This window comes from Rutilus rutilus (genome assembly GCF_951802725.1).
Source record: "Rutilus rutilus genome assembly, chromosome: 10".
Lineage (NCBI taxonomy): Eukaryota > Metazoa > Chordata > Actinopteri > Cypriniformes > Leuciscidae > Rutilus > Rutilus rutilus.
The window spans coordinates 36,731,463-36,743,831 of NC_140215.1; the positions used below are offsets into that span (position 1 = coordinate 36,731,463).

The following is a 12,369-nucleotide window of genomic DNA, read 5'->3' on the forward strand; positions in this document are numbered from 1 at the left end:
AGCTTTTGATGTTGTTTATATGTCTATGTGGTGTTTTTAATATTTCAAAATTATATTACAATAGTATATGCTTTAAAAGATCAAACGAATTTGCAAGCTCTAATAAATGATCTGGGGGATTTTGAGCACTGACACATTCTGGGGACACCAGAGATTTATATTACATCTTTTAAAAAGGGGCATAATATGTCACCTTTAAGACAAACCATGTGTAAATTCATAAGTCAACACCATTGACTACGTTTACAAGCTGTTAAAATAAGGGTTATGGTCGGGTTAAGGTCACTATTTGGGTTTCTGAAACATTCGGAATAACCCGTTTACATGCGTGAGCAGAGAGAGTTACTCCTGTATACATGGAATTTGTAATCAATTGGCAATATCCCGATGTAAACGGCGACGCACGGCGACGCACCTTAAACGGTTACTTCAGGATTTAGCATTAAGCTTTGTATTAGTAGAAAACCTGTAGTATTTTAGAATTACCATGCTTTCCACCCTCATATCCCCCTGAGACAAGAGATTTATGTATTTTTTGTCTGGAAAAAATCCTCCGATGACGCAAAAATCGTCATTTTGCGTCATAGAGGCTAAAGACTACAGCCAGTAGATGGCGTTGTTCCGCATGTTTTCAGCCCGCCCATACAGGGTGGGATCTCACTCACAGAATGTACACAGTGTCAGCCGTCTTTCTTTGGAAGCTAAGCTAGCAGGCTCTTGTTCTGTGGAGAAAGCTGAATAGTAGGAGAAAGCTGAGTAAGTAACCATCCTCCTTTTCCCGGACTTGTCCGGCGGGCGAGATCGTTCAAAATGTCCGGGATTCAGCTTTTGCTTTCTGCGGTCGCTATTCCTTGTTTACATGCACACCTTTTGTTTCAATCTAACTGAATTCATTCTGATTGGTGAATCTGAATGTAGTGTTTACATGAACGCTAAACAAGTGATCGGTTGATGTGCGTTTTACCATTGCTAAGAAAAATTCCCGCTCCTCCGTGAGAGATGGGAGACCCGGCGCGTCTCAGTAATCACGCCACCGGCCTCGCGCTGTTCTCCCGCGGCCGTCAGCCTCGTCCTGCTCGCCACAGTAAACATGATGAATGAATGGAGACTGTAGAACGCAAAAGCCGAATCCCGGACATTTTGGGCGATCTCTAAATCCCTCGCAAACTCATCACGTAGGCTAGCTTTGTTGTTTTAAACTGCGCACTCTTACCGGTAGGCGTGGCCTCCTAAGACAGCGAAGCAAGTGCATTCTGGGAGTTGTTGTCTTTCATCCACATAAGCCAAAAATACATTTTCTGGCTTTTCTCAGTCTAGAAAGCTCCAAATTCAAAAATTTCTTCACATTTCTTCTACTCGACCCATGACCTATTTTAAATACACATTCATCTTCCCAGAGGTGAAGTATCCCTTTAAGACGCAATATGCGTCATTTCCGATTCTTCTTCCTGTATCCAAAGGCAACAACAACAGCAGCAGCACGCGGATAATGAATAGTTCGGGGCAGATAGCGATCGCCTTTGTTTGCGCTTTCCTCCTTGCTCCAAAAGTGTGGTGCTGTGCTGCGTCTCACCATGTTTACCTCTACTTCTTGTTTACTTCCGGTATACTGCACGCGGGTTTCTGTATGCGCCGTCTCTACTCAAAAGACCAAGATTCCTTGCGAATAGAACATGCGCAGAACACAAATCAATGTTCCTTTTGATGGGGATATGCCGATACGCGTTTACATGACCAAATATTCGGGTTAGAAAAGGGGTACCCCAGGGATCCAGGTTTTTAAAAACCGGGATATGAGCATATCCGGGTTTTTGCCGGTGTTTACATGGCCATGCGCGACCGGGTTATTGCTAATATTCCGGTTTTGAACGGGTTTTTGGCTGCATGTAAACGTAGTCATTGCTGAGTAGCCTGACAAGCCAGACCCACATCAAGATGTTGGGTCAGGGAACACACCATTGGCAGGGCTCAATCCGAAGGGCGGGATAAACACAGTTGTCTTTCAAATCCCCTCTGCACGCAATAGGACAGCGCTACAACCAACCAGAGCGTTCTCCCACCAGGAGCTAGTGGATAGATTAACTTTTGCAGTATCCGGTCTGCAAAACTCTGAACACATCTTCCTTTTTTTAAAGGGTAACTCTCGCCAAATTGCAACCTAGGCTATTTTTGTTAATCTACCCGAGTCAAACATTTGTGTAAAAGCATTATTAGCATGGAAACGGCACTTTTAAGATTGACCGTATTGTACTTTCGTTTTTCAGTCAAAATGCCTTTTGAATGGGAGTGCTATGGGCACTACAGTGATGGCATCAAAATCACTATTTTTAAAACACTAAGGCGGCTCGACACAACATGAAACTGTGCTTGAAGTATATCACCAGGGGCTCTACACATGAACTCCAGCATTGACTACATTGTTTGTGCACACAAAGTAGGTTTTGTACAGTACGACTCACTTTATCAGTTAGTGTTTCCGGTGGCTGGAATTTTGTCAGTCAAAAGTAGTCGATCTCCAAATGCAACGTAACATGAGGAGAGTGGAAAGCTCAGTTCATTACGTTGCGTTCGGCAATCAGGCAGGCTAAGATCATTCTATCTGATAACTCTCAGAGTTTGAGCTATTGAACTCAGGAAAGAGGTACAGGGTTCCTCTGTGCAAACACAACAGGTATAAGCATTTGTCCCTCTCTCAGTTAAGCTCATAAATGAGCAGCGGTGAACGTGTGAGCATGAATTCTTTAATGTACTGTATATCTGTGATTGAATGTATGTATGGATATGATATGACATGATATTACTTTTGCACAAGTAGCCTATAGAAAATGGTAATTTGCAATTTGCACAGCTCTGTGAGTAGCCTAAATGTTCTATGTATTTTTTTGTCTTTTTAACTGTCTTAACCCTGTGCTTGTGTTGTGTCTCTGTGGTAACTCTTGCAGCAATTTCTCTATGTCCAAAACAAATGTATCCTTGGGGAGACAAATAAAGATACTTTGACTTTGAGATCATTCGGGTAGATTAACAAAAATAGCCTAGGTTGCAATTTGGCGAGAGTTACCCTTTAAGAATGACTTCAGTGCCGTTCTTTGTTCTTTTCTCGAAGAAAAGCTTAACTCCAAGTCTTCCAGAGTCGCGGCCAAAGCCGATTGGAGAGACCGCTGTTCGCCAGCAGCAGCAGCAGCTCTTCTTTGTTTTCAAGTAGCAGGGAATTCACGCGGAACGTCACATCTCCGCCGTCATCATGTTAAGCCCGTCCACCGACTCTATACATGATGTGATTGGCCTGACTAGAGTTTGGTTTTTCCAGCTCGCAAGCAAACGGAGAGTTGCTAGACGACACCGGTTGTAAATTACATTTGCTGCCGCTAGGGTGCGTCTACATTTCTAGGCTAATTGCTGAGTATTTCCGTCCAAAAATGTTTAAATATGTCATTTTGTTCATCAAAGAAGAGTTTTAAGGGATACAATTATTGACTACAGGGGACTTTAACAAAATTATACTTGGCATAAGTATACCGACAAGTCTAAGTATATTTGGCCAATTCATGTACTTAATCCTTTGATCAATATATGTTTAAATAAAAGTATCATCAAGTTTTCTTAGTATTGTATTATAGTTGTGTTTAGTATTTTGACAGGGTGGCATATTAAATACTTTTTCACATCGTGTGTTTGTTTCATTTGAACAGGGATGTCAAATTTGAGTTGTTGTTATGGTGTTATATTTTGCCGTATAATACTAGATTTTTGTGACAATTTTAATTTATAAACAAAAAAGACACGTCACTAATCCTCAGTAGTGTACGTAGAAGTTGACTTCAAATCTACTTTATTTCCAGGAAACATTACAAAGTAATCCAATTTAGTCCCAAGAAGTCTTGAAATAATATATAATACTAGTACACTGATATTAGCATATTAGCTACATAAAGGAAACTTGGAAGATAGACACCAGAACTCAAGCTGCCTTACTGAGGTGTACTTGTACTGTTGCAGTAGCAGACTGGTAAAGACCTTCCTCCTGTAAAGCCAACTAATGAGATTAGAGCCTGTGATTTAACAACCGCTCACAGAGAGTCAGTGAATGAGCGGCAGACGTGTTGTCTGAGGCTGAAACTAGAGCTGGGTGTGTGGGAAATATCTCACAGGCTGTGTGTGTGTGTGTGAGTGAAAGAGAGAGAGAGAAATAATCCTGGCTTAAGACTGTATCTCTGAGACAAGTCTAAACTAAGCCCTCGCCAGACTGAGCAACTCGAGTCAAATATATCAGTCCAAAATCCACACACATCATATGAGTCTGTGCCAAACACCAGTCAGTGAGCGAGACTCTGGATGTGAGTGTGTGTGTGTGCGTGTGCGCGTGTATGTGTGTGAGCGTGTATGTGAGTGAGTGTATGTGTGAGTGTGTGCGAGTGTGAGTGCGAGTGCATGCGAGTGTGTGTGTGAGTGAGTGTATGTGTGCGTGCGAGTGTGAGTGAGAGTGTGTGTGTGAGTGAGAGTGAGTGTGTGAGTGAGAGTGAGTGTGTGAGAGAGAGTGTAAGTGTGTTTGTGTGTGAGTGCATGCAAGTGTGTGTGTGTGAGTGAGTGTATGTGTGCGTGCGAGTGTGTGTGTGTGTGAGTGAGAGTGTAAGTGTGTTTGTGAGTGAGTGTGAGTGCATGCGAGTGTGTGTGTGTGTGTGAGTGAGTGTATGTGTGCGTGCGAGTGTGAGTGTGTGTGTGTGTGTGAGAGAGAGTGTGTGAGTGTGAGTGTGAGTGAGAGAGTGAATATGCATGCAGGGCTTGACAAATAATTTTTCCACCCCAAACAGGTTCACTAGTAAAATCTACTGTATACTGAATAATATGTGTTAAATGATGTTAGTCTTGGTACAGTGGGAACACTTGGTACTCATTCAAAACTGGAGATTAAACATGCACTCTTACAACAGTAGATCATGTGATGTATTCACTGACTGACACCGCAAGCCTGATGAAGACGCGACAGCGCCGAGTTTGACTTTGAAAGATGCAACGCTCATATTTATTTAATGAAATCATAGCCTTTTCACAGCCAGACACATTAGGCTTATTCCTGTTTTTCCATCCTCAAATTTAAGACCTCTTGAAATGATTAAGACATTTGTTATACTGTACCATAAAGGTCTATTATATCATGTTTCAGACAGGTATCAATATATTCGCACTATAGAAACAACAGAGAGAAGCAAACCCCATCTCTAAGAGTGTTGAAAATAAGCAGATCTAGCAGTTTTTAAGGCCTCTCTGTACGCAATCTTGCTCTCTCTCCACGAAATGCAAAAAACGTATAGTTTTGTTTTCTTCCAGCTACGCTCCATTTTTCTGGCTGCTCTCTTGAGGGCCCGAGTGTGCTCGTTGTACCACGGCGTTGGACTATTTTCTTTAATCCTCTTTAAGCGCAAAGGAGCAGATGGTGTGTCTAGGGTGCTGGAAAAGAGAGAGTTAAAAGTTTCTGTTGCAACATCGAGTTCTTCTAAGCTATCTGGGATGCTGAGATGATGAAACTGATCCGGAAGATTATTAATAAAGCAATCTTTAGTGGCAGAAGTGATAGGTCTCACATATTTGTACTGTAACACGGAGTCGTCTTTGCAGCCTTGGCTAAATGAAGTTTACACGAGACCAGATAATGATCTGAGATGTCATCGCTCTGCTGCAGAATTTCAACGGCATCAACATTGATAATATGATAATATTAGATATAGAGTATGATTACGACAATGAGTGGGTCCTGACACATGTCTAAGTCCAATAGAGTTCAGAATCTTTTTCGTTATCTACATGTATATTAGGGCTGAACGATTAATCGCAATAAAACCGCACGCGATTTGGCAAAGGCTGCGAATATTTTATGCGCAGCTTGTCAGTGGAGTGCGGCTGATTGGTAGTAAACACTGGCCCATTTGAACACCAGAGGGCGCTCTCATGCAAACACGATAAATATGCCCCGCCGCAGAAGTACAATAATGCGCATCATTCCAGGAAATCCCTATGGCTGTAGCTGAATAAACAGAAGATTGAAACGCTTTGATTAAACATGACTTATAAATGCACGACTGCCTTATTCTGTGTAAGAAGCTCATCATCTCACAGAAGGAGTAGCTCAGCTGTCATTTCAAGTGAGTTTGGAGTAAATGCATGTTATTAAATGGTGTCTGTTGTTGGACAAGAGGTTCATAAATGCTTCTCATGTTTGGAAAGATGTTTGACACGTGTTGTTTTTTCAAATGCACGTTATAAGTGACTCAACTCACAGTGCTTTCAGATGGAGCAGCGTTTACAGAGCCGTACATCAATGACAAACTGCGCATAAAAAAAATAAAATAATAATAATAATAATTTGCAGCCTTTGCGATTTTAAAATCACGATAAGCCATCTCAATTTAAGTGTGATTACATGGAAAGTGCGATTAATTGTTCAGCCCTAATGTATATTAAAATCACTAACAATTATGACTTTATCTGCAGCCAGTACTAACTCTGATTGAAAGTCAGCAAATTCTTTGATAAAGTCTGTATGGTGCCCTGGTGGCCTGTATACAGTAGCCAGCACACATCTCAAACGTGATTTATCATTTACACTATATAGTGTTACATTAAGCACCAACACTTCAAAAAAATTATTTTTGAAACTAGACTTCTCAGTAATACTGAAGATATTGCTATAAATTACAGCAACACCTCCCCCTTTGCCTTTCAGACGAGGTTCATAACAGTAATCTTGATCTTGTGGGGTGGACTCATTTAAAGTAATGTAATCTTCTGGTTTTAGCCAGGTTTCTGTCAAACACGGCACATCTAGATTATAGTCAGTAATCATATCATTAACACATATCATATGTGTTTTTGAAGTAAGGGATCGAATATTCAGCAACCCGAGCTTTATCATTTGTTCATCTGCATTATATTTGTTTTTTATTTGTTGAACAATTAAATTTTTACCCTTAGATGGGATTGGAAGTTTTTTGTATTTCCTAGTTTGTGGAACAGACACTCTATATGATGATATCTAGGTGAAAGAGGCTCTATATGATGATATCTAGGTGAAAGAGTCTCTATATGATGATATCTAGGTGAAAGAGGCTCTATATGATGATATCTAGGTGAAAGAGGCTCTATATCCTCCTGGGACCCAGAAAAAAAAAGGTTTTTGAATTTAGTTTTTTTCCATGTCATCACACTGTTTAGAGCACAATAAACAAATGGTAAAAAAACATTTTTGAAAAATAATATTTTATTCATTCGTTATGCTATGTCCTCTGTAGTGGACGCCAGGACTAAGTTGTTTAAAAAATAAAATGACATGAAATTATATGTATAGGCAAAACCAATGGGATTTTTTTTCAATCACCAATAAATTTGGGGGTTTCAGGATTTTTTCAACCAAAATTTGTATAAAGATGATTCTCAACTATGTTATGAAAGAAATAACGGAATGAATCGATACACCATTTTACTTTATGCAATATGTGGGTAAAATGTCCATAAATTAATATTCCCATTCAATGCAATGTATATATAAACGGTATCTAATTTGCACCTTAATGTGTTCTTGGAGCAACATTTAATGAAAAAAGAAGTGTAATAATTGGAGTAATAATTGGCAACATTTTAATAATAATATCTAATATTTCATAGGAATATTGATGTATAATTTATTTCCATATCCACTTGTTGTGTCTCACAAAATGCCTGATAAACATGATTTAAGTCCTGGTGTCCTCTACAGTGGACACGTATGAAATCAACGCCCTGTTCTGTAACAGAAAGTAATTTTTTTATTTGAAACCCCTTAACATTTTCCTGAGATGTTGTTTTATGAAATACAATTTGAAAAGTAGTCCAATTTAAATTATAATTACAATATATTATCATATTTCCATAAGAAGGCTACATTTGATCACTAAATTAATGTCAGACATTTTTAAAGACCAAGGAGAAGTTGTTTTCATGGTGAAACCTCCAAACATTTGGTATCTCTGAAAAGTCCTGAATGTGCTCTTTACAGGACACCCAGGTTGTGTCAGGTGACATGTATGATGTCAGAGAAATTCACTAAAATATAATGTCCACTACAGTGGACAAAAGTCTATTCTTGGGTCCCAGGAGGATATGATGATATCTAGGTGAAAGAGGCTCTATATGATGATATCTAGGTGAAAGAGTCTCTATATGATGATATCTAGGTGAAAGAGTCTCTATATGATGATATCTAGGTGAAAGAGGCTCTATATGATGATATCTAGGTGAAAGAGGCTCTATATGATAATATCTAGGTGAAAGAGGCTCTATATGATGATATCTAGGTGAAAGAGGCTCTATATGATGATATCTAGGTGAAAGAGGCTCTATATGATAATATCTAGGTGAAAGAGGCTCTATATGATGATATCTAGGTGAAAGAGGCTCTATATGATGGGATTTATCTGACCTCAGTGACGTGAGACGGCAGACGGTCGGTTTAGCCAGTCTGTCTGCTTCCTGACCTGAGCCCCAGACTGTCATGTTTGAGCTCTAAGACTTACTCTCTCACACTCTCACACACTCTCACACACACACTCTCACACACTCTCACACACTCTCACACACTCTCACACACTCTCACACACACTCTCACACACTCTCACACACACTCTCTCTCACACACTCTCTCTCACACACTCTCTCTAAACATTCAAATGAGTATGACTGATTTGCTTAAGGGAAAATCCTGTGGTCTGGGATATGGATCCATCATTGCTCTCGGAATAATTCGAGGGTTTCCATCGTTCGTCTTTCTCTTGACCGGTTCATAATTTGAGGGATCGACAGTGCGTGAATATTAAATCACATTTCTACTAAAAATCTGATGCATGAAAACTGTAAAATGTTGAGTATAAAAAAGTCTGATTATTTTAGCTCATAAAAAGTCTTAAGATATGTAAACCTGGTCAACCATATAACCATATCATGGACAAGTCACAGTTCATCCAAAAAAAAACAAAATAGCCATTATAATTTGCATGAAAAATTAAGCTTACTATAGCGCATTTTGTGCATTACAACATTTTATTGTGACTATTAAGCACATTTCCCCCCTAAACTGTCATTACTATAATATGAAAATCTCTCGATAATGTTTTATTTTTGCGTTTAATTATAATCCTTATAGGCAGTTCAACAAATAATTGTTCTTAATTCTTAGAAAGACGATGCCACGATGTAAAGCAGATACAATTTTAATGGATCTAAAATACGTTTCATTTTCTTTATGCAAAATATCGTTCTTATCCCACACACACACACACACACACTCATTTCCATAGAGAAGCACTGTGGTGTGATGAACTGCTACACCAAACCACAGGCAAAAACAAAACACTGACCTGTGATCAATGACACGCTATAGATCTAAACACACTGCATAGTACAAACACACACACACACACACACACACACACACACACTCACAAACACACACAATCTCATAAACACACACACACACACACACACACAAACACACTCACACATTTACAGACAGTTACACATACACACACTCACAAATACACACACGCACACAGACACATACACACACAAAGACTGTTACACACACACACACACAGTACACTCACACACACACCTTGGTCTGAGTATCAAGGTTCCAAATCTAACCAATGTTTTGTGATAGATGTGATATTGTTACAGAAATGTAATGTGTGTGTATGTGTGTGTGTGTGTGCGTGTGTGTGAATGAGGGAGTGAGTGAATGTGTTTCCCTGCAGGGTGTGTAGCTGAGGCGGGAAATCATCAAGAGCAGCTGTAATGTGTGAGTGTGTGTGTGAGTGTGAGGAAGGAAGTGTGTGTTGGAGGTCAGTCACTGAACAATGCATCTGTAACGCTGGCAGAGAGAGATCAGTGGGAACCAGGATGACCAGTCCCTCGTCTCCATCTCTGCCCGACTCCCTCCCACAATCACCACCAGCATCACACACACACACACACACACACACACACACACACAACAGAGCCGTAACACATCGCTCTTCAGATGTTATAAACACACACAACAGACAGAGTTCATCAATGTCCAACAGTTGGACAACAGTTCATGCTACGTCTACGATTATCCGGATGTAAAAACTGTGTTTCAAAGTTTCTCTCGTCCACACTAAAACATCAGAAATCATTTACATCATTTCATTAGCAAATAACTCAGTTGTGTTGTCCATGTCTGCCCCATGTTTCGCTGCATGAGGACAGCAATTGCAGCACATTTTCTGTCATCTTTGCAAGGATGTAATATGAAGATTGTAACATTTATCCTCAGCGACACTGAAAGTGAACAGCCCATAACAGACTCAACGCTTGCATTTCTTCAGGAGCCCCTTCTGATCAATGACTGAAATTAACCTTACAGGGCGATATTTGACTCCTTGCATTGATTTCCAGGGGCTTTTTAACCTTTCTAAAGTCACCTGGGTACTTTTTGCCTACTCTTTTATGAATACTGTGAATTCTGACATATATTTTGTCTCTCTCTCTCTCTCTCTCTATAGTTTTTTGCCTACTATATAGCCTAGTAAGGACGTGTGCATCAACTAATTTCATAAACGTTTAAACGTCAATTTTGCATCCAACTAGTCGACTAGTCTAAACCTCAACCACCCCACACACTACTTAGTCTATGAACAGTCAAATCCGATACTGAATGCTGCCTAAAATTGGTCAGATACATGCAATGTGCTTGCCTTGCATTATGATCATTGTATATTAAACTTAAGCGTTCACTTAAGCAATGTTAGCCATTATAGACATATTCAAATCACCTGAGTCAATAGGCTGCTCAGGACCAGTAAGATCAACCCTAATAGCCTATTATTAACAGATTTCCTCAGTCAGCATGTCAAGGTATTGTTTGTTACAATGAAGGGCGGCAAAATTGCAAGAAAAGCTTGACATGTACTGACAACTACATTATTTAAGCGTGTTCTCTTTGTTAGGATGTTGATATAGCAACTGCTCAAGTGTCAAGTAAGTTTCATTCTTAGAGTTTCTCCTTTAATCTGATATAAAATGTCATACTGTATTGTCCCTCATAACCGGTAGTGTAGCAAGCCTATACGCAAGCTTCATTAGTTTAACATGACATAGAAGAAAACTGAAAAGGTTATTTGAGGTAAATCTGAGGTAAAATGAAATTATTTTGGTTTCCACCCCAGATTTACACTTTTCAAATTAATATAGCTATTCATTTTAAATTGTAACATAAAAAAAAAAGTAAAAAAAAAAGTAAACTAAAGTGGACTTGCAGCAGCAGCATCGGTTAATCGACTAGTCGAACAGTCTCGCAGATTCCTACTGTATAGTAGGGAAGTATGTGATTTCGGATGCAGCCACTGTGTTTATGAACTGGTCACTGAAACATTGACTCACCCAATTCGTTCAAAAAGTCGATTCATTCATCAAAGAAACACCGCTGTGTGTGTTTGCTCAGAGATGCGCCGCGGCTCAGCTGTGACTTTGACTGGAATTATTTTCATTGATGAAACAGAGACAGCGTTGTGCTTAAAATGCAAGTCACTTAATGTTAACTTGTTTATTAAACTGCTGTATAAAATCAACATCACATTTTATATATTTTTGGGGAATATTTTGGGGGAAACAGCATTCTTGCTCATGTGATGTTGCTTACCATATTAATATTAAAAATATTAAAAACAAGAGCTCATACAGGGGATTTTTTTTTTTTTTTGCCATATCTCAAATTTGGGTGGCATTTATTTAAATTTTGGTGGCATTTTTTGCACCAAGCCCATGATAATTTCCGACCCCATTTCTGACAATCCGATATCTGAATCTCTTATTTACATCATGTCTACACTTTTTTGTACACTTTTTTGTAATTATGAGAGGATTTGCGAGAATGGACAAGAGCTCTGCCGTTTTGAGTGGTGAGTGTATTAACTTAAAAACCTCCATTGGGTCTGTGATTGGCTACATTGGTCAACGCTGCAAAACACGTCGTAAATAGAAACCTTTAACGCTCTCCAGAGCGCAAACACAAAAATATCCTTTGCCAAATCTGTTTCACTAATATGCTATTATTAGTTTTATTATAATAAGCTATTATCAGCATCACTGCAGAACCGGGCCTGATCGGGTCGCACTGTAGAGCCCTCCCTGAGCTATCCATAGATATCTATCTGTAAAAGATGTGTCACATGACTAAATGTGTCATTGTTTTCGAATACATCTGCTTTCACAGTCCACGCAAAAATGTGAAAATGGCGTTTGGAGAGCGACTTCAAAAAGCCCAGTTTCCGCAGCAAAAGTGTAAACAAAAGGACAAATCATAGAGAAAAGATGCTT

At 39.4% G+C, this 12,369-nt stretch overlaps 1 protein-coding gene across 1 annotated transcript in view; it reads right to left on the minus strand.

Moving 5' to 3' along the window:
- Nucleotides 1-12,369, minus strand: part of LOC311297885 (FERM, ARHGEF and pleckstrin domain-containing protein 1) — a gene marked incomplete at its 3' end in the record, with an annotated part of 55,454 nt that overhangs the window by 883 nt on the left and 42,202 nt on the right. The window lies entirely within an intron of this gene.